The following is a 21,003-nucleotide window of genomic DNA, read 5'->3' as shown; positions in this document are numbered from 1 at the left end:
TGACGTGCCCAAGTACTAGGCTATTAATGTTGAAATGTCTAATGTACTGTGATACCTTTTCAAAATGCTAATAAACAGAAGACTGGTTTGAGTAGAAAATGTTTCTCAGCAAGACTTTTTAAGCACAACCTACTCTCCTACTACCCTCCTTTAGCCTCACTGCTGCAGGTGAAACCTGCCTCCTAGTCCTTACTTTCCTTAATCTCAGGGTTGCTACCCCCAGAGATCAGGACCTGGGCCATGGCCCACAAGGCAACCACAGACAGCACAGTACCTAGGATGGACTCTCACCTATCTATCTCTGTTCCTCAGGGTGCATGCCAACAGCCACTGCTTCTTGCCTTTCCCCAAGTTTAATTCTATCCCATCAACGAAAATTGGAACGCAAACCATCACCTGCTTACTCCTCATGGACAACCTCCATACTACCAGGGGGGTGCTATGGAGCAGACCACCCAGTTCCTACCTCTTCGGGGCACACCTTACTTTCTCTAAGGAACTACATCACATCACTCTTTCCTGAGAGGCCAGGCTCTGAAGCCAGCCTTAGAGTGCCTCAAAGAACCCTAGTTTACACTGGGATGGTATATTACACTATGGTACCAGGTCACTATGGATTTAGATCGCGGCATGAAGGCCATACATTATGGCATTTATTCACTAAAGTATACATTGCTGTGTGCCTAATGCAAAGCAATAAATCATACAGGTCTTTAAAAGGTAAAAAGTAGATTCACACAAAATTTTGTGTTGCCGTTCGGAAAGCAAGCGCCTTGCAAACCATTAGTAAAAGAGGGTCCATGCATCCACTCTCAGGCATTTTTATTTTTGCAAATTATTGGCATCAGGTTCAGCAATCCAACTGATCTTAAACATTGGGAGGCTAAAATACCCTGAAAGCAATCCTTTATTAAAATAAAGGGGCAGAACAGGAAACACAGTGCTCCTCTTTACAGAGAGGCCAGGTTCTACACAAGGTTTGAGGCAAATAAAAAATGTGTTCAATCCACCGGTTCTCCAGAAAACCGGTAATGTCCAGACATAGGGGATAATTCCGATGGCGTAAAGACAGCCCCCACCAGCCGTGCGGTGGCAATCCGTCCGCCATCGAATGTGGATTTACCACCTGCTAGATTAGGATGGCGGGTAGATCCAGACTGCGACCGTGGTGGATGCAAAGACCGGCAGAGCAGTCTGCATGCGTAAAATGCTGGTGGTGCCTAACCGTCCACCAAATTACGATGCAGGCTACATCCAGCCTTTCCATGATGGCAAAACCATCATGGAGAGGCTGATGGGATTTGGTTTTCGGGGGCCTGTTGCAGGCTCCTAATGTGTTGGGGGGAGGTGTTTGTGCACTGTGAGGTAACCATGGTACCCCCTACATTTAAGTGCACTAAGTGGTAGACACTGTGTGGAGCCTGCCACATAGTGCAGTGAAATGCACAACATGCATTTTCAACATCGTGGCGGGTGCTGGTGTCAGCAGCACCCACTGCGATGTTAAAATGCAAGATGCAACCGCCATGGCGCCCGCATCCCAAATTGGTGTGCGGAACCGCCGCATGCATTGGGGACGGTCCTGATCACCAGCACGATGGCAGATGGACTCCAGTCTGTCCGCCTTGGTAATCAGACCCATAGTATTCCCTGACTAATATGTTGGATAATAATGATTGAAATATTTTTTATAACTAGGCAATTAAAGTTCACTTGAATAGCATGTAAAGACTGAGAGGGGAACCGAGAAGATGGGCATTTCCTTTCTGTCTGTGGAGGCTTTACACCTGCCAGTCCAGGCTATTTTACCTAATAGTTAGTTGCACTCTGGAACTTGTAGTTTTATAGTTAACATATAACTAGGCCCAAATGTTCTAAATGTCCTATTGATTGAAAGGTCAAGTCAAGCTGAAGGAGTCAAACATGAAATTGAACCGTGTGACATAATTGTGTTCGGACTTCAGTAGGGCTGGTGAGTGATGTGCACCATTTCACCACGGCTGCTAGTGACACATGTCAATGGCCTAGCTTTCGGCGGCGGCATTTTGTAGCTGGGACTTGCAGTTGTGCATATTCATATGGGCTTCACGTCTCCTCCACAGAGCAGTGCTACAGCAAAGCCTTTTTTCTGTAGAGAATGCATTTATATGGAATACAATCGTCTGCTGCTGCCAAAAGGAAAGAATTTAATCTGAGTAAAAAAACTGCCATTATCCCTTCTAACGGATCCCCATTGTCTGGCTCTTGCTTTCTATATGGAGGTGTTCCTAGCTTTACTTAGTGCCTTGAAGTGCTTGGGGTGAGTTGAAGATGCTTTATCAATTAAAACAAAAACGTAAATACAAAATTAACCATGGCGTATTCTTGAACCATCCCAGAGGTCATATAGCGCTTTATAAGGTATTGGATTTGAAGTCATTGGTCCACAGCAAGCATGCCTGAAACAAGGCGTTCTGTAGAGAAACATTAAAATATGACAGATCCAGATTCTGGCCCCATCTAGTGGCATAATATATGCTAACTGCCTTCTCATTGACAAATTGTGCAGCAGCGAAAAGAATAGGCAGTGGGGAATAATGCACCTCTGCCACTGATGTTCCAGTGAAATTCATAAAGGATTGTCATTAAAAAGCCATTAATGTGCGTGAAGACGTCTTCTAGAAAAAATCAATGTTTTTCAATTAATTAAAAGCTTGGCGTTAGGTTATGCATTGATCTGGGCTTTCATAGATGGATAAAATAATAAGTATGCTTTACATTTTAAATGGAAGAGATTGGATGCAGAGAAAGATCAAAGTTGAGCATGCGTCTATGAATTGAGCAGAGTGATTTTGAGGAAGATCACATTGGAACTGGTGTTTCTGAACAGATTCTCACTTGTATTTCAACTTTGAACTCCGGCTGCAGTACTTATTCTATTTATCCTGATGGGCTCGTTATCTCTGGTTACTTACACCTGCAACATTAAAGGAGCAACATGTGCTAAGTAAAAAGTGCAAAAAGCAGTCTCTGTGCAAAATTTGTACAAACGTGTGGAAATTGTACTTTAAAACAGAAACACACAATTAGCGCAGGTGCTAATAACATATTTAGAGAATGTTTAAATAGCCATAAAACACAGTGCAGAGTTTTGCCTGATATCAAGCAAACTATAAAAGGTCTGAAAGCACATCCAAGGCAAGTCAGCTGCTGCCTGGCAGAACATTTGTGAAATGCTCTCCAGTTCACTATTCAAACCTCATGCTATTGGTTGTGTGACTACTTTAGCAGAGGAATCCTAAAGACAGCAGTGAGGAAAGGGTGGGCATGAATTTGTCGAGATAAGTGTGTAAATGTGTGTGTGTCTGTCTGTCTGCGGGGTGAAAAGCAAGGGCAGCCTACTTACAGGTTCCATGAAGCTTCGGTTGCCTAGGAAACAGCCAGGAGATCGGAATGCAGAGGCAGCCACGAGGAAGAAGCACGAAAACGACACCAGCTGGAAAAACACAGCAGCAGCGAGGAAGTCCAGGAAAGACAGCAGGAGGGCAAAGCAGCAGGAACAAACAAATATTGAAGCACTCAAGAGCCTTACACAGGTATTTATGGCCCCAGCATTTCCTGGTGTTTAATTTGCAGTCTCTATGATTGGAGGGCAATCACCGATGACCTTGAATGCTTTCACGATGTCCTCCAATCAGAGAGTGCCTGGAGATGCCACTAATTGGAATCCAAAACGAAGAGCATAGTACCATCATGGCAACACTCCCCACCCCCCAAGCACATGGCATGCATGCAAATAAGTACACACCACACAGATTTTGTATTGGGAAAAACTTCTGCAGGTTTATTACATACAACGTTATGGAATATGGTGGGTTATCCTACGGGCGATCCAAGGGCAGGCAGCATTCTCGCCACCTGCCCGCCTGATGAGCCAAGCAGCACTGGGGCGAACCCCATCTGTGCTGCCCCTTCTGGTGAACCTCCATCCGGCTCACGTGACAACGTGTCCCTTATTACTCACGCCCCTTTCAGGGCAGAGCGTAGCAAGGCAAGCCCCCAGTTGTTCAGGCCCACAACCGCCTGAAGGACTAACGGCGCCAACACGGTTTCCAGGAACCTCCCATGAGGCTCCTGTGCTCTGGCTCTGGCACCCCTATGTGCCGTGCAGATGTACCCTTCTGTACCCATTTGCTTCCAGATCACCCTGTAACTCCGCCACAGCTCTGGCAGCGGCCACCATCGCCGACAGAGCCCCCCCACCAAACCAGCTCCTTTCTCACCTGCAACTTCTCATTTACAGGCCCCCTGCCAATCGACGGGAAGGAGACCCCATCTGTATCCCAATAGCCCTTGACGTTAGACCGCTAGTGTCTAATGAAACCAAAAGCCCTTCTGGCCTGTAAACTTGTGCCAAGAACTAATCCTCGTATGGGAAAGTTACCCTGCTTCACATGACCCTGCCCCGTGCCAGCTCTGGGCGGAGCGGATTCAGACACCATGGCTCACAAAGCCCCCTGAATTTGCTGATCTCACCTAGCAGCCGTCCGACTAGCACAGTGTGTCCTGCACACCTGTGCCCCACATCCAAGGACAGCAGCCCACTTGTAAGCTGACTGCTCCCACACCTGCCTGTCTGCTTAAGCTAAAGGGCGAGAAGGATTATACTTTAGCCTTTCCCAGTCCTTATGCTTTCTAACCCAGACGCACCTGAGTGTCCATAACTAGAAGTATGTGACAATGAGCAAGGGAAGCCTTCCTGCCCTTGCCCGGCATCCCTTGATCCTTATGGGGAACGCCAGCTCAGGTATCTCTGTGGTGACAACCACCAAGCATACCTGCTGAGAGGATGTCTGATTTTGTACCGTGCCCACTGCTGGTCCTATAGAGCCCAACATTCAGGATTTGACCAAGTCCTACATACCCCCACCTTAGCGTGTCTACGAATAGGGAGGGGCGGGGGCTTCGCACTGCCCACACTGAGCAGCCCCAGGGGTGGAAAATAACCTGCCAGCTAACTTAAATTAGTTGAACACTGGCCGTGCAAATGCTCTATTACAGAATCTTTTGTGCTTGACACCTTGTTCCCCCATATCCTGGGACGGCAGCACCAGATGACCTAAAACAATCAGCTTGGTGTGCTACCACAAACCAAATTATTCATGAGAACCTAAGCAGCACACAATTATCACCTGGGCGTACCCTTCGATGAGACTGGTTCCACACAGTTGTCAGGCCGAAAAGACATATATTCAACTTATTTACTGGTTTTGCCGCTTGGTACCCTGCTGGTTGCCGCTCTGTGTTTTTGTGTAGCGTGCATGCCCCTGGGGGCATGCCGGCACTGATAACCCGTGTGTTACACATTCGCTGATGTAACGCTAACTGCCCTTATTTGGATTGCAGGAATGCTGAGTGATTCCTGGGGATTGTGGACTTCATACTCCAACCCCGTTTGACCCCAAAATTTGGGACAGGCCAAGGAGTAAACATGCCCTTCAAGGTGCCTCTACCCCAGCATTGACTATCAATGAATTTGGGAAATCGGTGGTAGAAGATGCCTCTCGGGTTCTGGCCCCTAAAGGATGACCATGCCCTTTCCTGAATATTGGGACGCCACAAGATCTATAATATCCTGTCGCCATTGGCTCTAACTAGTGTTACAAAACCTCCTTGCGCCAGCACCCTTGTTGGGTGACAACTACCACCGCCTGCCTGCTGCCCTGGCTAAAGTGCGGGTGAATGTGTCTTAACTGAAGCTACCTGATACCTGCCCTTGGCTGCAAAGGAATTCCCACCCAGTGTACCTGGCACCTGATTCTATATGGTGCCCGCAGGTGTTCCCCACGAGGCCCTCGTAGCCAATTGCACAATGCAGCCCAGTATTTCGCAGTGCCTCTCTTTGTGTATAAATTTCCTGAGTAATTCTCACATTATACATTCCCACCATTGGGCTGGTAACCGGTGTCAAAGGCAGATTGTTAACTTGTGGCTTCTGACATTACCTCTGAGTATACACTACCAAAACCGTAGTGCCCTTACAACACGCCAGTACCGTCGGCTTTAACAATGCTTGTTAGTTGCATAAGCTAACTGAAGCCAAAATTCCGGCTTCGCTGCTTAGCATATTGAAAATGCATCCGCTCAGCACTGGTGGTACTATATCCTTAACGTGTCGAACATAGAATTAAGTGTTTCCCTACCATGAGTAGCAAGCTCAACCGCAATTGGGACCATTACATAATCAACTTCCGCAACAGCCAGACAGGTCACCTGCACATGAGAGAGGTGCCGAAAGCAGAAAGCGCGAGCCCTTTGGAAATTGAATAGCGGCACACAATCCCCACATTCGAGACCAAATTGACCTTGTTGTACTGCGAAAGAGGCACATGCGGAGACAAAATAACTAATATTTGCAAAGCAGAGCCTGCCCGTAACTTCTGTCTACATTGGGACAAGATGAACCATGATATTATCACTGATCCAGTCTGTGATGTCATGATCACTACCTCTGGCCTATTTCTCATAAATTGCCCCATATGACTGGCACCGCACTCTCACTCTGTGTTTCGTTTGATCCTGGCCCATTGTAATGTAGTCAATGGACAGTGCCCAGTGACCACACTGGTCAGGCACTAGGACCAGCCCGAGGGAAGGCCGAGGGCGGGAGGAAAGGGAGGAGCTGGGGGACGAAAGGGCAGTTCACTGCTGACCACCATGCTTGTAGGTCATGAATAAAGAAGCTCCTTGCTGAAGCAATTGTCCGCGTGGTTACTGAGTCACCAAAGACTCTACAACTGGCGACGAAGGTAAACGCAGCCTGCGCGTGTGCATAGCCACTGCAGCGACAGTGCACTGCAGTGAAAGACCCACCGAGTGCCCACCTCGGCGGCGACGGCGGACTAGGAGCGCCTACCGAGTGCCCACCTCGGCGGCACAGGAGACCCTGAAGAGTGCCTACCGAGTGCCCACCTCGGCGCCGGAGTGCCTACCGAGTGCCCACCTCGGCGGCACAGGAGACCCTGGAGAGTGCCTACCGAGTGCCCACCTCGGCGGCGGAGCGCCCACCGAGTGCCCACCTCGGCGGCACAGGAGACCCTGGAGAGCGCCCACCGAGTGCCCACCTTGGCGGCGGAAGCGTGGCAAGACCACCACCCACCGAGTGCCCACCTCGGCGGTGAAAAGGAAGAAGGCTGCCTGTTACCTGTGGCGTCCCCGGCGGATCCCCGGTCCCGGTGAGTGAAGACGCCGACCCAGCCAGCAAAAACGAGACTCCCGGCAGCAAACTGAATGAGATCGGCCGAAATCCCGCCAAAACCGAGATTCCCGGCGGCCATCTTGAAGTCAGGCAGTCTCGACCAATCCTCTGCGAGGGATTTCCGGCGGCCATTTTGAGGTCAGGCAAAGGCCCTAAAGTAACGAACAAGCACTGGCAAGTGCAGCAAAGAAAATAAACAAGCACTGGTGAGTGTACCGAAGAAAATAAACAAGCACTGGCGAGTGCAACGCAGACAATAAACAAGCACTGGCGAGTGCAACAAAGAAAACAAACAAGCACTGGCGAGTGCAACGAGAAAAAAAAAACAAGCACTGGCGAATTCACCGAAGAAAATAAACAAGCACTGGCGAGTGCAACGCATACAATAAACAAGCACTGGCGAGTGCAACAAAGATACCAAACAAGCACGGGTGAGTGCAACGAGACCGGACAAGAGAGTGTACACGGACTGAAACAGACGTCAGGCACTACGAGCAAACAATGGCCGACACTGCCCCTGAGAGCATGTCGAGAGCATCTCTCCTGCGGCGCCCTGAACCCCTCATTATCGAATCTGGCAGGAGCATGAGCCTGCGGTGGCAAGAATGGATTGAAGACTTTGACGACTTCATAAAAGCATCCAAGACAACTGACGAGGAAGGACAACTACTTTTCCTCAGGAACCTGATTGGCAGGGACGGAGGCCGGGTCCTGAAAGAACTGCCAGAAGAATCGCTGGAGTCTTACACAAAAGCACGGGAAGCCCTGGACAGTAAATTCCTACACAAAAAGAACGTCGACTATGAGCGGTACAGCCTCAACAGAGCTGTGCAAGAGAGAGGTGAACGAATGGAGGAGTTTGTGACTCGTCTGAACCGCCTAGCGAAACACTGCGAGTTTGACAAGTTTTCAAAGGAAGACGCTCTGCGACTAAGAGTCATAGAAGGCTGCCTCTCCGAACCATTGAGACGTAAGCTGCTGAAGAAAAGCTACACACTAGCACAAATCGTGGACATGACGAGAGTAGAGGAGCAAGCTGACGATTACGCAAAAAGCATGGAAAGCGGGAAAAGCGAGAGACCGGAACAAGCCTTCAGGATGCAATCTCGGCACGAACATAGGCGGTCTCCGCCACGTGATCGCTCGTCCAGGTTTAAGAAACACCACCACCAGTCCCACAAAGGGCACAAAGACACGAGATACACGAAAGGACGCTCGGACAAGCACACCAAATGTTCCCGATGCGGCTACGACTATCCACATGCAGATGCATGCCCAGCGCTGGGTGAGCAATGCCGGAAATGTGGGAGGGACAACCATTTTGAAAGTATGTGCGGGGCAGTGCCGAAGAGTGATCACAAGGGAAGCCACCGACGATACCCAGACAGTCGCCATCATGTCAGGGCTGTCGAAGCCAAACGTGACTCATCTTCTGGGTCGTCACAATCAAGCGACCGCTCCTGCAGGACATGTCAGTCTCGGCGATCATCCTCAAGAGGATCTCAATCTCCATCACCCGTTCCCCGAAAAGAATACCTCAATCGGGTGGCAGACCTTGACCAACTAAAGGAATACCCGCGCCTGGATATCAACATTGGCTCTCACCCCACGCAGTTTGTGCTCGATAGTGGGGCAACGCTAAACTATCTACCAGCTGCTGAATATCACCGGATGAATCCTCCGCCCGAACTAATGGAGGCCCATGTGCAGGTGTACACGTGGATGGCTGAAGAGCCACTGACATGCCTGGGAAAGTTCGAAACTGACCTTTCATATGAAGGTCAGACAATACCAGCGTACATCCATGTCATTGAAGGGCCCGAAGCAGACTGCCTCCTGAGCCTGGCAACTGCCGAACGGCTGAAACTGGTAGATATCCTATTCAGAGTCACTGGCAAACCAGCACTCATCCGAAAATTCCCAAAGCTGTTCCAAGGCCTAGGAAAACTGAAAAACTGTCAAATAAAACTACATATAGATGACCAAGTCACGCCGGTGGCGCAACACCACCGAAAAATCCCATTTCATCTACAAGAAGCCGTGGAGAAGGAACTCAGAGACCTGCTAGAAGCAGAACGGAAGGGCCGACCCCGTGGGTCTCCCCGGTCGTGGTAGTCCCAAAGAAAGGAGAAACGAGCCAAGTTCGTCTGTGTGTAGACATGAGAGCGCCCAATACGGCCATCGAAAGAGAGAGACATCCTGGACCACACATCAGTGACATGATCACGTCCCTCAACGGAGCAAAGATATTTTCAAAACTGGACCTCAACAAAGGATACCATCAACTAGAGTTGCATGAAAGGTCTAGATACATCACAACATTCTCGACACATCTTGGCCTATTCAGATACAAGAGGCTAAGTTTCGGAGTGTCATCAGCAGCAGAGATATTCCAAGAGGCCATCAGGAGAACAATACACCACATCCCACAGGTTCTGAACTACAGTGATGACATCCTCGTATACGGAGCAACGACAGCTGAACACAACAAAGCGCTGAATCAGGTCTGTCAAGCACTGATGGACGCGAACCTCACACTTAACGAAGCTAAATGTGAACTGCACAAACCAACACTAAAGTTCTTTGGACACCTATTCTCTGGAAATGGAATGAAACCTGACCCAGAAAAGGTAGCAGCGCTAAACGACACACCAAGCCCGAAGGACGTGGGAGATATACGCTCATTCCTAGGTATGGCCAGCTACTGCTCCAGATATATTCCCGACTATGTTACACTAAGCTACCCGCTGAGGAAGCTCACTAAACAAGGGCAACCCTTCCAGTGGTCCACCCAGTGTGAAGGAGCATTTCGCGAAATTAAGAGAACTGTTGAATCAGCAAAGAACTTAGCATACTTCAACCCCACAATGAAGACGGAGATAACGGTAGACGCCAGTCCGGTAGGACTAGGAGCCATCCTAGCACAGTATGACAGGGAAGAAGACCAAAGGCACATAGTAGCGTATGCGAGCAGAAGCCTGACGGACACAGAGAGAGCCTACTCGCAACCAGAAAAAGAAAGCCTGGCGGTTGTCTGGGCGTGTGAACACTTCCACATCTTCATCTTTGGGAAGCACTTCACACTCATAACTGATCATCAGGCCCTAATCACAATCTTTGGAAACCCGAAAGCAAAAATGCCACCAAGAATAGAGCGGTGGGGCCTAAGACTGCAAGAGTACACATACACCATTATCCACAAGCCAGGCAAAGATGCAAACCCGGCCGACTACATGTCACGACACCCCATCAAAGACAACAAACCAGAACAATCAATAGAGGATGAATACATTCACTTCGTAGTGAATCAAGCGGGGCCTCCGGCTGTACCTCTGGAGGCCATCTGCGACGCGACACAAACGGATGCCACCCTGCAAGAAGTGAAAAACATGATCCAAACCAACGGCTGGAGACGCCAGTCAAGCAATGGACAAAACGACACAGACATGGCGGCATTCAAACATGTCCATGAAGACCTGTCGATCGCCGCCAATGGACTCATTCTACGAGACAAGAGAATAGTAATACCACGACAACTCAGACAAGGAGTCATCCACTTAGCGCATGAAGGACATCGGGGTGTGGTAGCTACAAAAAGAGCACTCCGCGAAAGGGTCTGGTTCCCAACCCTAGATCAGATGGTGGAGGCGACATTGAAGGACTGCCCGCAATGTCAACTCGTAAGTCGTCCGGACCCCCCTGCACCGCTACAAATGTCCCCACTCCCGGAGGGTGTCTGGCAACACATTGCCATTGATTTCTTCGGGCCAATCAAATCGGGCCAATATGTCCTAGTTATCATGGACGAATACTCTAGATTCCCCATCGCCCAACTGTGCGCTTCCACGAAAGCATCAAGTACCATACCCATCCTAGATGAGGTCTTCGCCGCATGGGGAATCCCCCTAGTGGTGAAGTCGGACAATGGACCACCGTTTAATAGCCACGACTTTGCTGAGATCGCACAACACCTCAACTTCACACACCGCAAGATCACGCCACTCTGGCCACAGGCCAATGGAATGATTGAACGCTTCATGGCCACGATCAAGAGGACCCTCCAGCAAGCAGAAATCACCGGAAAGCGCCTACAGACAGCACTTGACGAGGTGCTGCGGGCCTATAGAAACACGCCCCACTCTACCACGGGCAAATGTCCCGCTACCGTCATGCTAGGACGCCCAGTGCGCACCAGAATACCAATGATGAACCTGACTGCGCCAGAACTGGATACTGACTCTGATCACGAAGAGATCACGGCAAGAGACAAAGAAAAGAAGGAAAAGATGAAAGACTATGCGGATGAGCGACGTCACGCGGCCCCCCGCAAATAAAAGAAGGAGACTGGGTGCTGGCGAGACAAGAGCAGCACCGGAAGACAGACTGTCGATACAGCGAGGTTCCCCTCAAAGTGATCCAACAAAAAGGAACCATGATCACAGCGGAGGCCGAAGGGAAGAGACTCACCAGAAATGTGACATACTTCAAAAAGTGCGGACCCAATGTCACCGAGTTACTGGCCGATCCCAAAGTGGAGCCAGAAGACCTCGAGACACTGACAACCAACAGCCCATCGCCCAGGGGGATCACTGACGAGAATGAGAGTGACAACTCTGACCCCCAAGCACGCCCCAGACGTGTGATTAAGAAACCATCGCGTCTGATTGAAGAACCTTAAAGAAACGAACTCGTGACTTGACCAGGGACAATGTCATTGTGTCATCATCCACCGGGGGGGGAGATGTAATGTAGTCAATGGACAGTGCCCAGTGACCACACTGGTCAGGCACTAAGACCAGCCCGAGGGAAGGCCGAGGGCGGGAGGAAAGGGAGGAGCTGGGGGACGAAAGGGCAGTTCACTGCTGACCATCATGCTTGTAGGTCATGAATAAAGAAGCTCCTTGCTGAAGCAATTGTCCGCGTGGTTACTGAGTCACCAAAGACTCTACACCCATGATGGTGTGAGTAGAGCCCCGTGAAGTATGCTTGTCTTCATGGCCGATGCGCAAGTCACTCACCCAAAGCACCGCTGTAGGAACCCAACCATAAACAACAGCCCCTGCATGAAATTTGAGTGCCCCAATGAAATGTAGGCTGGTGTAAGCCAGACACTGCACTTGAGCATGCCCCATAACCACAGGGTTCTTCCCAGACCCATTGCTTGCCCGGAGTACTTTCTTACTACTCCTACAAGACTGCCACTGTTCTACTGATGCCAGACAACGTGCTCTATCTCAGGAACCACCGAATGGAGTACCTGGAAATTTGCTGCTGCACTGTGCCCAATTATAGCCATCAACTGGCCCGGGCCAACACCGGGACCTAAAACTGGCTTTGCAGTCCCCAAGTTGCCCTTTTGCTCACCAGTGCCCCCCTCCTGTCTAAAAACAAATGTAGATACTGCACTGACCGTCTCGCAGTGCTAGCGGCATCCCAAACCTCCGCTGCCTGGCTACAAGCCCAAACATGCCACCACAAAGATGGTAGACTCCCTGGACCCCTGACATAACATAACATGTGTATTTGTATACGCACGTTCACCCTTGGGTATCTTGGCACTGAATAACAGATGTTTATTGTTACCCAACTCAATGCTACTCATTTTATCGACCTCAGATGGATGAAAGGCTGTGAGAACCTGCCTGGATTTGAGCCTGTGACCATGGTTTCATACACAGGCCCCTGCAGTGGATGCATTAGTACACTGAGCCACCAGACCCGGCAACAAAAGGGGGCCTGTTACTCTATATCATGGGTCTTCAATCTGTGGGGCGCGACGCCCAGGGGGGGCGTGGACTCATTCAAAGGGGGTCGCCCACTCTTGCCTGGAACTGCCTGGATCCGGAATCCAAAACGTTAGCGTTTTGGATTCCCAATAATGTGTGTCAATGTGCTCTCTGATTGGAGGACACCGTAAAAGAATATAACGTCATCCACGACTGTCCCCCAATCAGAGAAACTTCAGGATACACACCAGAAAATGCCGGGAGCTGGGGCCATGAATATGCACCTGTGGAATTAACATAGAGTGCATCAATATTTTTGTTTCGCTGCCTTGCACCCTGTTGCCTTGTCTGGACGTCTTCGTTGTTGCTGCTACTGCTGCGTAGTTCCAGCTGGTGCCCTTACCGTGCCTCTTCCTCGTGGCTGCTCCTGGTATCTGATCGCATTGCTGTTTCCTGGTTCCCAAGGCAACCGAAGCTTCGACGAACTGGTGAGTCAGCTGCCTCTCCCCCCCCTCGGCCCCTCCTTCCTCCGCATCCACCATGTTTTCCCCCTCAGACATTCACACACACACCCCTCGCCTTTTTTTATTTCAAACTATGCTATTTCCGAAAACCTGGCTATATTACAAAAATCCCGTTTATTTATGTTCACTTTCACACTGACTGCATTTAGCCTTTTTACTCTCTTATTCTGCGTGGTCCCATGATTTCTTTCAAATCAATTTTTAACAGCATCATTCCGCCGTTACTAGGTGACATCAAACTACAGCAAAGTACTGCAATTATGTATGGACTATCAATGCATACGTGGGTATATTCTCCAAAATCATGCATTAGGAGATCGCAGTGACCCGGGTCTGGTGCCTCAATGAACTTTTGTACATGCTCCAGGAGTTTCTCTTTATTATTATCATCATAGATTCTGGCTGCATTATGAACAGTCTCTTTACCAGTTATATTCTTTATTAGAGCACACCGCATCTTGCATCAGTGGGTCGTTGTAGGCTAAGGTGCGGAAGCAACGCTCTTCTTTTCAACGTGGATAGACCAGAGCAGGCAATATCATTTGCTTCATGCAAACATAAACCCACACTCAAATTGGCCCACTAAGGGAGATAAAAAAATATTGTTGTCCTCTGGTAGTCAAATTATATAAACATGTTCAGTAATAGTCCCCACATCTTACCTGGCCATTATTAGTCGGTAAATGCCCAGAAAAACAGTTTAAAGATTACTGCTTGCTTTATTCATGGATTTATTCATTTATCAAATGAGTAAGGCGCCAAAGCTGATGAACACCAATTCTGAATATGAATTCAAGAGTGCAATAAAACATGCCAACAGTGTACGTTAGAGTTGTTGTGCATGAAACGCAACAAGGTATAGTCTGCAACAAGCATATTTATGAAGCAGGAGCCAATAGCTGCAAATATTTGCAAAACCTTTGGAGGAAAAAAGAAAGTGAAAAAAACAGAACACCTGCCCACAAAGGAGGGAGCTCATAGTCAGGGTCCAAAGCCTAACCAACTTTACTATCGCAGCTTCATGTATGCTTATTTGAATTATAACCATTTAAGGATTACAGTTTGTGGAGTTTTTTTTTGTTGGTGGAGTTTTATATAGCGCAAACTAGACCCGAAGGTATCAGAGCGCTTTACATGAGCACCAGTTTTGTTACCGACTGACACATACATTTTTGCTAGGCACGGGGAGAATAACTGCCAGATTCATCAAAAATCCGTTTTGCGAGTCTTTAATAGCGATTCATAAGGAATCGCTATTAAGGACTTGCAAAACGGGATTCATGTAGGAATTGCAAAAAACATTGCGATTCCTACATGTTCCTTATTTGCGATTAGCAAATTGCTAATCGCAAATAAGGAATAACTCCCCATGCATTCCTATGGGCCTACAGGCCCATAGGAATGCATGGGGATTTATTCCTTATTTGCGATTAGCAATTTGCTAATCGCAAATAAGGATGCGATTTCAAGGGTGCAGGGGTGTCCAAAGGACACCCTGTAGCACCCCTGAAATGTGAATTTACAATGATGTTGTGCACACACATGTGCAAAGGACATGTGTGTGTGTAACATGCAACTTAGAAAAATGCATTAAAATGCATTTTTCTAAGTTTTTGCTATTTACCACGAGGTTTGACTTCGTGGTAAATAGCGGTCCTAAATTGAGAATTCGCAACTTCTAAATGTTTCATGAATAGCATTTAAGGAATTTCTAATAGAGATTCCTTAAATGCTAATCCTCGCATATTTGCGAATTCTTTATTAGCGATTTTTGCATTTGGGATGATGAATCCCAAATGCAAAAATTGCACTCACAATGGGCCAGATTCTCAGAATCTGGCCCTTTTGCGAGCGCATTTCGCTTGATGAATATGGCTATAAGTCATTTTCCCAGAATCACAGAATGTTGAGCGTCCCTGCCGAGACTCAAACCAGGTTCCCCAGCTCTGAGGTCGACCGCCCAAGCCATTAGGCCATATTCTCTCCCCAGTTTGGTGTGATAGCACTTGGCACAACACCTAGGAATGTTGTCTAAATGTTCAAGACACCAGGAAAATCTCAATAAAAGCATTCCTACTCTTGCGTATGACCCGTAGATCATGAAAGATACCATATCTAGAAAATGATGGATTGTCACATTGCTCTGTATGTTAAGTTGCCTCAAGGTTAAGACCTGTATCTCAGTACTGTAAAAAAGGCAAGCAACATAGTAATGATGTAATGAAAATAGTAAAAAAAAAAATTATGGACAGCCTTCACACATGCCAAGAATTGGGTACAACCTGCAGCAAATTAGTATTTTCTGTTACTTTGCAGTGTATGGGCTCACATAAAGTAACTAACTGATGGAGGAAATTATGAGGTTGGTAATTCTGTCATTTAGGATACATTGAAGCAGTTCATTTTGGGACATTCATATTTACACAATCAAGTTTGTAATCTTCTGGTCACAACTGTACTTGTCTGTTGAACAGAAGTGGTGGGGATTTGAAAATGCCAACCCTCAGGGTTGTATAAACTCTCAATCGTTTGTGTAGGGTCTTCCACAGAACTTGTGAGTAACCTGCCTCTTCCCCCGCCTTCCTCCACATCCACCATGCCCTGGCTTTTCACCCCTCAGACACACACACACACAAACATACATGCATGCCCACACACACATTATCCCCTCATGGGTCCTCCCCGTCCCAGTCCTTACCACGTGAGGCAGTCCTGCCTCCACCCAGCCAATCAAAACGCCAGAAATCCAAAGGTCGAAGGTGACATAAGCCACTCCCACCCACCGCCATGCCTGTTTTTTTTCTGCTTCGACGGCTGTCGGAACGCTGGTGCTCCCGGTTCCTGCCTTTGTTCCTGTTTTCTTCTGGATGGTTTGGCGGTGCCGTGAGTGTTTCTTTTGCATTTTTCAATGCTTCTGTTTATGGTCTTTTCATGTTTTTACCGGCGCGGCCGCTCCGGTCCTCCGGCCGGCCACGCTCCTGTTCTGGGGTCAGGACGCTCCCCGTTTATGTGCTGGGCTGGGGCGGGGAGCCCTCCTGGTGTCTGGCCCCAGGTCGTTCCGGCGCTGGTGCTTTAGTGCAGCGTCCGGCCCCTGCAGCCATGTTCTTCATATGTGGCTGTAGGTGGAGACTGCAGGGCTGCCCTTTTTTGTTTATTTTCTGATCTCACATACGAGATTACTGTTTGGGGCAGTGTTTCCTGGAGGTTGCTGGGCACTTCCTTTATTGGTGTGTTGGGTGTTTTCCTGGTGCTGGCTTCGGCTGCACTTATACTTTACTTGGAACGATACAGAGAAGATTGGCATGGCCCCTGCGCAAGGATGACATGCAAATTCGTGAAGCGTTCCATATATGGGGTTTACTCCTTTGCTCGCCATATATGAGGGGACTTCCTCTCCGGTGCATCCACGGAGCTGTTGCTCATTGGTATGTCATATGCCTCTGGTGTCACAGGCTATCATGTGCTGAGGGTTCAAGTCCTGCCAATGCTGTCAATGTGACTTGGGATGTTCATTTTCGTGCTGTGCTTTGGAAATTTGCATTCTCTTTGTCCACGTGGCATCTTTGGCAGTTTTTCTTGGACTGTTTTGCGGTGTCTGCGCTGCTGGTGCATGCGGCTATGCCATCATCTCTTGTTGGTGGGATCGTGGACGTTTTTCCCTGTTGGGGTATACATTCGGGGATGGACTTTCTCCCTGATTCATTTGCTCCGGCGGGGTTTAATCCCGTTTTTTACCGGCCATTTCATGCTGTCCTGTTGGCTGTAGTGGCTGCGATGTGACTTGGCATTGCCATGCGGGGTGTTCCTCTCTTTCTGGGGACACGATTTCGCCTGGCGGTCTTTGTCACCTGGTATCCTCCATTTTTCTTCTTTTTTGCACCTTCTCCCTCTGTCTTCGGAGGCTTCTTCCCTGGAGGTCCGGGTTGGGCGGTTGGTGGATTCCGCTCTCAAGAGTTCGTATGCTGCTTCTCCTTTTTGGGGTGTGTGCTTGCTCTTTTTCGGTCTATGCTTCGCAGGTTCTTTTCTTAGGGGTCCCGCTTTCCAGTCTCGGATGGTTGGGCCTTGTCCTCGGCTACCGGGGCGGCGGGGGCTTGTGAGATTTCTCTCTGGCCTGCGTTTTGGTGCTTTGCCATTCCCCTGGTGGCTTGGTCCTATGCCACGGAAAAACAGGGGAACCCAATATACCCTTGTAGGTTTGGGCAGCTAACGTTTGAGGTCAATGTGTTCTACAAGGGATTTGCTTGAGAGTAACAATCGCTTATATTTAGGAGTAATTCAGTTTCTCCGTTGGTTCATTTCCTTCCATTTCTTGCTTGATGAACACTAGCACAGAATTGTTTTATCAAATTTGATTTACCGGAGGACGATACAGTTGTACTACTCCTAAATATAAGCGATTGTTACTCTCAAGCAAATCGCTTGTAGCACACATTGACCTCAAAAGTTGGTCCTATGCCTGCATTTTTTGCACTACGTTTGGTTCCCTGCCTCTGCGGCGCCTGCTGCTGCCCCTGAGTGTCTGTCGGATATGTTGTGCCCAGGAGGAGTCTTCGTGGCCTGGTGGTTGCATCTCTTCCTCTTCAGGTTATGTGTTCCGCTCCTGGTGTTGACCTGCTTGTGGGTCGCCTATCCCCTTTTAGGCTGTTTTCACGGTCGCTTCATTGTCCGTTGGCACTGTGGTGCGTTCTGCCGTCTTCTTTGGCGTCGGCCTATTTTTTGTCGCTACGCTCTGTGGTGCTGGTTTTGGTGACGGAGTGGGGCCGGGGGTCCTCTTTCTCTCTGTTCCAGGTCCTGGCTCCCGTTGGTCTTTCTGTTCGGTTCTGCCTCCAGGGGCTTTGGTCGGGTTGGTGCGGCTGTGTCCCTTTCGGTTGTGCCCCTTGCAGCCCAGTTTTCCCCTCTTCTTGGTGGGTGATTTTGGCTTCCCTAGGTGTGGGAGTCGCCTGTTTTTCTCGTTCCCCGCCATCCGGCTGCTCAGAGGTTTGCGGTGGTTGAGTTCCGTTTCCTGTTTTTAGGTGTTTCCTTTCGGTCTCTCACATGCTCCTCTGTTTTTTTTTCCACGGCGCTGGCTCCTGCTGTGGGGTTTGCTGGCCTGGTTCCGGTTTCTAGGGTCGTATTGGGTCTGGCCGTTCCTCGTCTGGTTCCTGTTCCGGGGCTTCAGTTCCTCTGGACCGGTTTGACGCTTTGCTGGGGGTTGCTTCGGCGACTCGTGTGCTTTCTGTTGAGCGTTACTGGAGGGGGTTGCGGTGGCCCCTGCGCTAGGTTAACACGCATTTCGTGAGGCGTTCCATATATCCGGATCTGTTCTCTGTCCTGTTGGATCTTCTGCGGGTCCTACTGGGTCTCCCTCCTGCCCCGGCTCGGGGTTGGTTTTGCGTCCGGCGGATGGTGGTTGCCTCCTTGGCTGTGGTTCCTTGGGCTCTTGTGCACCTCGTGTCCTTGGTGTTTCTTCTGATGACTCGTTGGGTCCTTTTTCTTGCTGGTTACGGGGCTCTGGTTCCTCTCTCCCCTGGTCAGGTGGCTTTGCTCTCCCGACCTGGTGTGGGGGGTGAATTTCTGCTTCCCTCTCTCCTCTTGTTGTCCTTGGATGCCTGTCCTTGGGTTGGGGGCCCCGTTGGGGTCCTTGGTGGCCGGCTTGTCTGTTGTTCGGGCTGGTGCTGCGGGGGCTCGTTGTTGTTTGGGCCTTCTTGGGGGGCCCCGGTACGTGTCCTGCGGGCTTCCCTGTCTTGTGTCTGGGCGGCGGCTTCTCTGTTGTCTTTCAGAGGGTCTTGAGAGGCATCCCTGTTACGGCGGTTGTTTTCTTAAATGGAATGGTACGCTAGTTGTGCCTTCTATTGGTGTCTTGGGCCGCTTCCTGCCGTCCTCTGTTTGGTGCTGTCTGGTGCTCGTTTCGACAGGACATGTCCTTTTTGTTGGGACATTGCGTGGGTGCTTGGGACTGTGCGCTGGTGCTTGGCATGGCCCTGCACTGGGATGTCTTGCTGCTTCGTGTAGCATTCCCTCTGTCTGTTCCTCTGTTCCAGGTCCTTTTGTCTTTGGTTTGGAATTCTTGGTTTGGTCATTTTTGCTTCCCCTCCTGTTGCTCTTCTCCCCCGGTTTTTGTTCCGGGGTGGTCTGTCCTCGGGGGTTGCTCTCTCGTTTCCTTGGCCTTCGTGTTTTCTGTATACCTTCCCTCCCGGTTTTCTCCTCCCAGGCGTTCTGCGGAGGTTTGGGGGGTGTCGGTGTTGTTGGGTTGGCCTGGCTGTTTTTGGTTTCCACTCCTGCTGTTGCTGGTGGGAGTCGGTTTTGGCCAGCCTCCCTTGCCTCCAGCTCTGCTTCTGGGTCCGCAGCAGTCTTTGCCCTTTCTATGGCGCTTGCTTCTGACTGCCTGTCTCTTGAGCGGCTGTCTTTTGCGTCTTTGGGCTGTTCTTCTGTGGTGGCCTGTGGCATGTGTTGGTCGCGTTGGCCTTCCGCTCTTTGGAGCTGTGATGCACTTTGGGGCTCTTTTGTTTCCTGGTGCTCTTCTCTTGGTCAGACTCCATGCTGGGGTTCCTGTTTCTGTGCTGGTTTCTCCAGCTTTGGTTTGTTGTTGGGATTTTTCCCATTCCGCTTTGTCTGCTCGTTGACGGCGTTTTGTGCTTATCGGGGCCTTGGGGCTTCCTCGGGGGTTGTTCCCTTTGGTGAGTCGGCTTCTTTGGGGCTTTTGCTTCGTTGTCCGGGCTCTCCTGTGCTCGTTTCTTCTTTGGGCCTTGCCTGCTGTTTTGCATGGTCTGCGGTTGCCCCTTTCATGTCCTTGTTAGTGGCGGACTTGTTTTTTTTTTTGATGTGGGTAAGTAATTCTTTATTGTTTAGGTAATTAAAACCATTACAATATAAAAAATACCACAGTGTTTAAAAGCAGGATATTAACACTACTGTATAATAGATAAAGTCTATAAAATCAGATGTCAATCTAGCTTAACGATGTGCTTGTTGAGGGCCGTGGCTCTGCCACAGTGAAAGGAGTTCTTGTTTCAATATCAAGTATTTTCCAAGGGCCTCGTTTTTTCTCGAAATGGGTGATGAATTTGACTGTTCTACATATCAATTGTGGATCCATTGAACATAGAATTTGAACAACCGCTGACCGACAGGTGCGTACTCCGTGTTCATTGAACTTAGGTTTTAGCCAACACCGACGAGCTTGGTTCATGGCTGAACAGATACAAATCAAGTGGCGGACTTGTTGTGGTTATCCACTGCGGTGGCTTTTTGCTGGCCTTCTCTTCCGCTTCTCGGTAGGGTGAGTTGGGTGCCTTGCTCGTTTTGTTTCCTTCTTTGCAGTTTCTGCTGGTTTGAGTTGTTTTGCGGCTTAGATCGGACTTTTCTGCGTGTTTCTTTGTGTATCCTTTTGCGGCTGGAGGTGTTGCTTCCTGTTTTGCCTGCTGTGGGGGTTTCTCCTGTTCCCCTTCTTTGGGTGTTGGCGGGGCTCTTCTGTTTTGCCTCCGGTGTTCACTACGGTCTCGGGTTTCTCCTGCCCTGTTTGTCTCCTGTGGGTTCT

At 49.3% G+C, this 21,003-nt stretch overlaps 1 protein-coding gene and 1 non-coding gene across 3 annotated transcripts in view; one reads left to right on the top strand and one right to left on the bottom strand.

Moving 5' to 3' along the window:
• The window catches only part of LOC144806091 (vomeronasal type-2 receptor 26-like), a 1,640,897-nt gene that overhangs the window by 61,212 nt on the left and 1,558,682 nt on the right, over positions 1-21,003 (bottom strand). The window lies entirely within an intron of this gene.
• On the top strand, positions 16,735-16,841 carry LOC144808126 (U6 spliceosomal RNA). The gene has a single exon (XR_013606654.1). It is a non-coding gene; the product is annotated as a U6 spliceosomal RNA (small nuclear RNA).

Source organism: Lissotriton helveticus, chromosome 1_2 (genome assembly GCF_964261635.1).
Source record: "Lissotriton helveticus chromosome 1_2, aLisHel1.1, whole genome shotgun sequence".
Classification (NCBI taxonomy): domain Eukaryota; kingdom Metazoa; phylum Chordata; class Amphibia; order Caudata; family Salamandridae; genus Lissotriton; species Lissotriton helveticus.
This window is presented reverse-complemented; position numbering and strand designations above follow the sequence as displayed.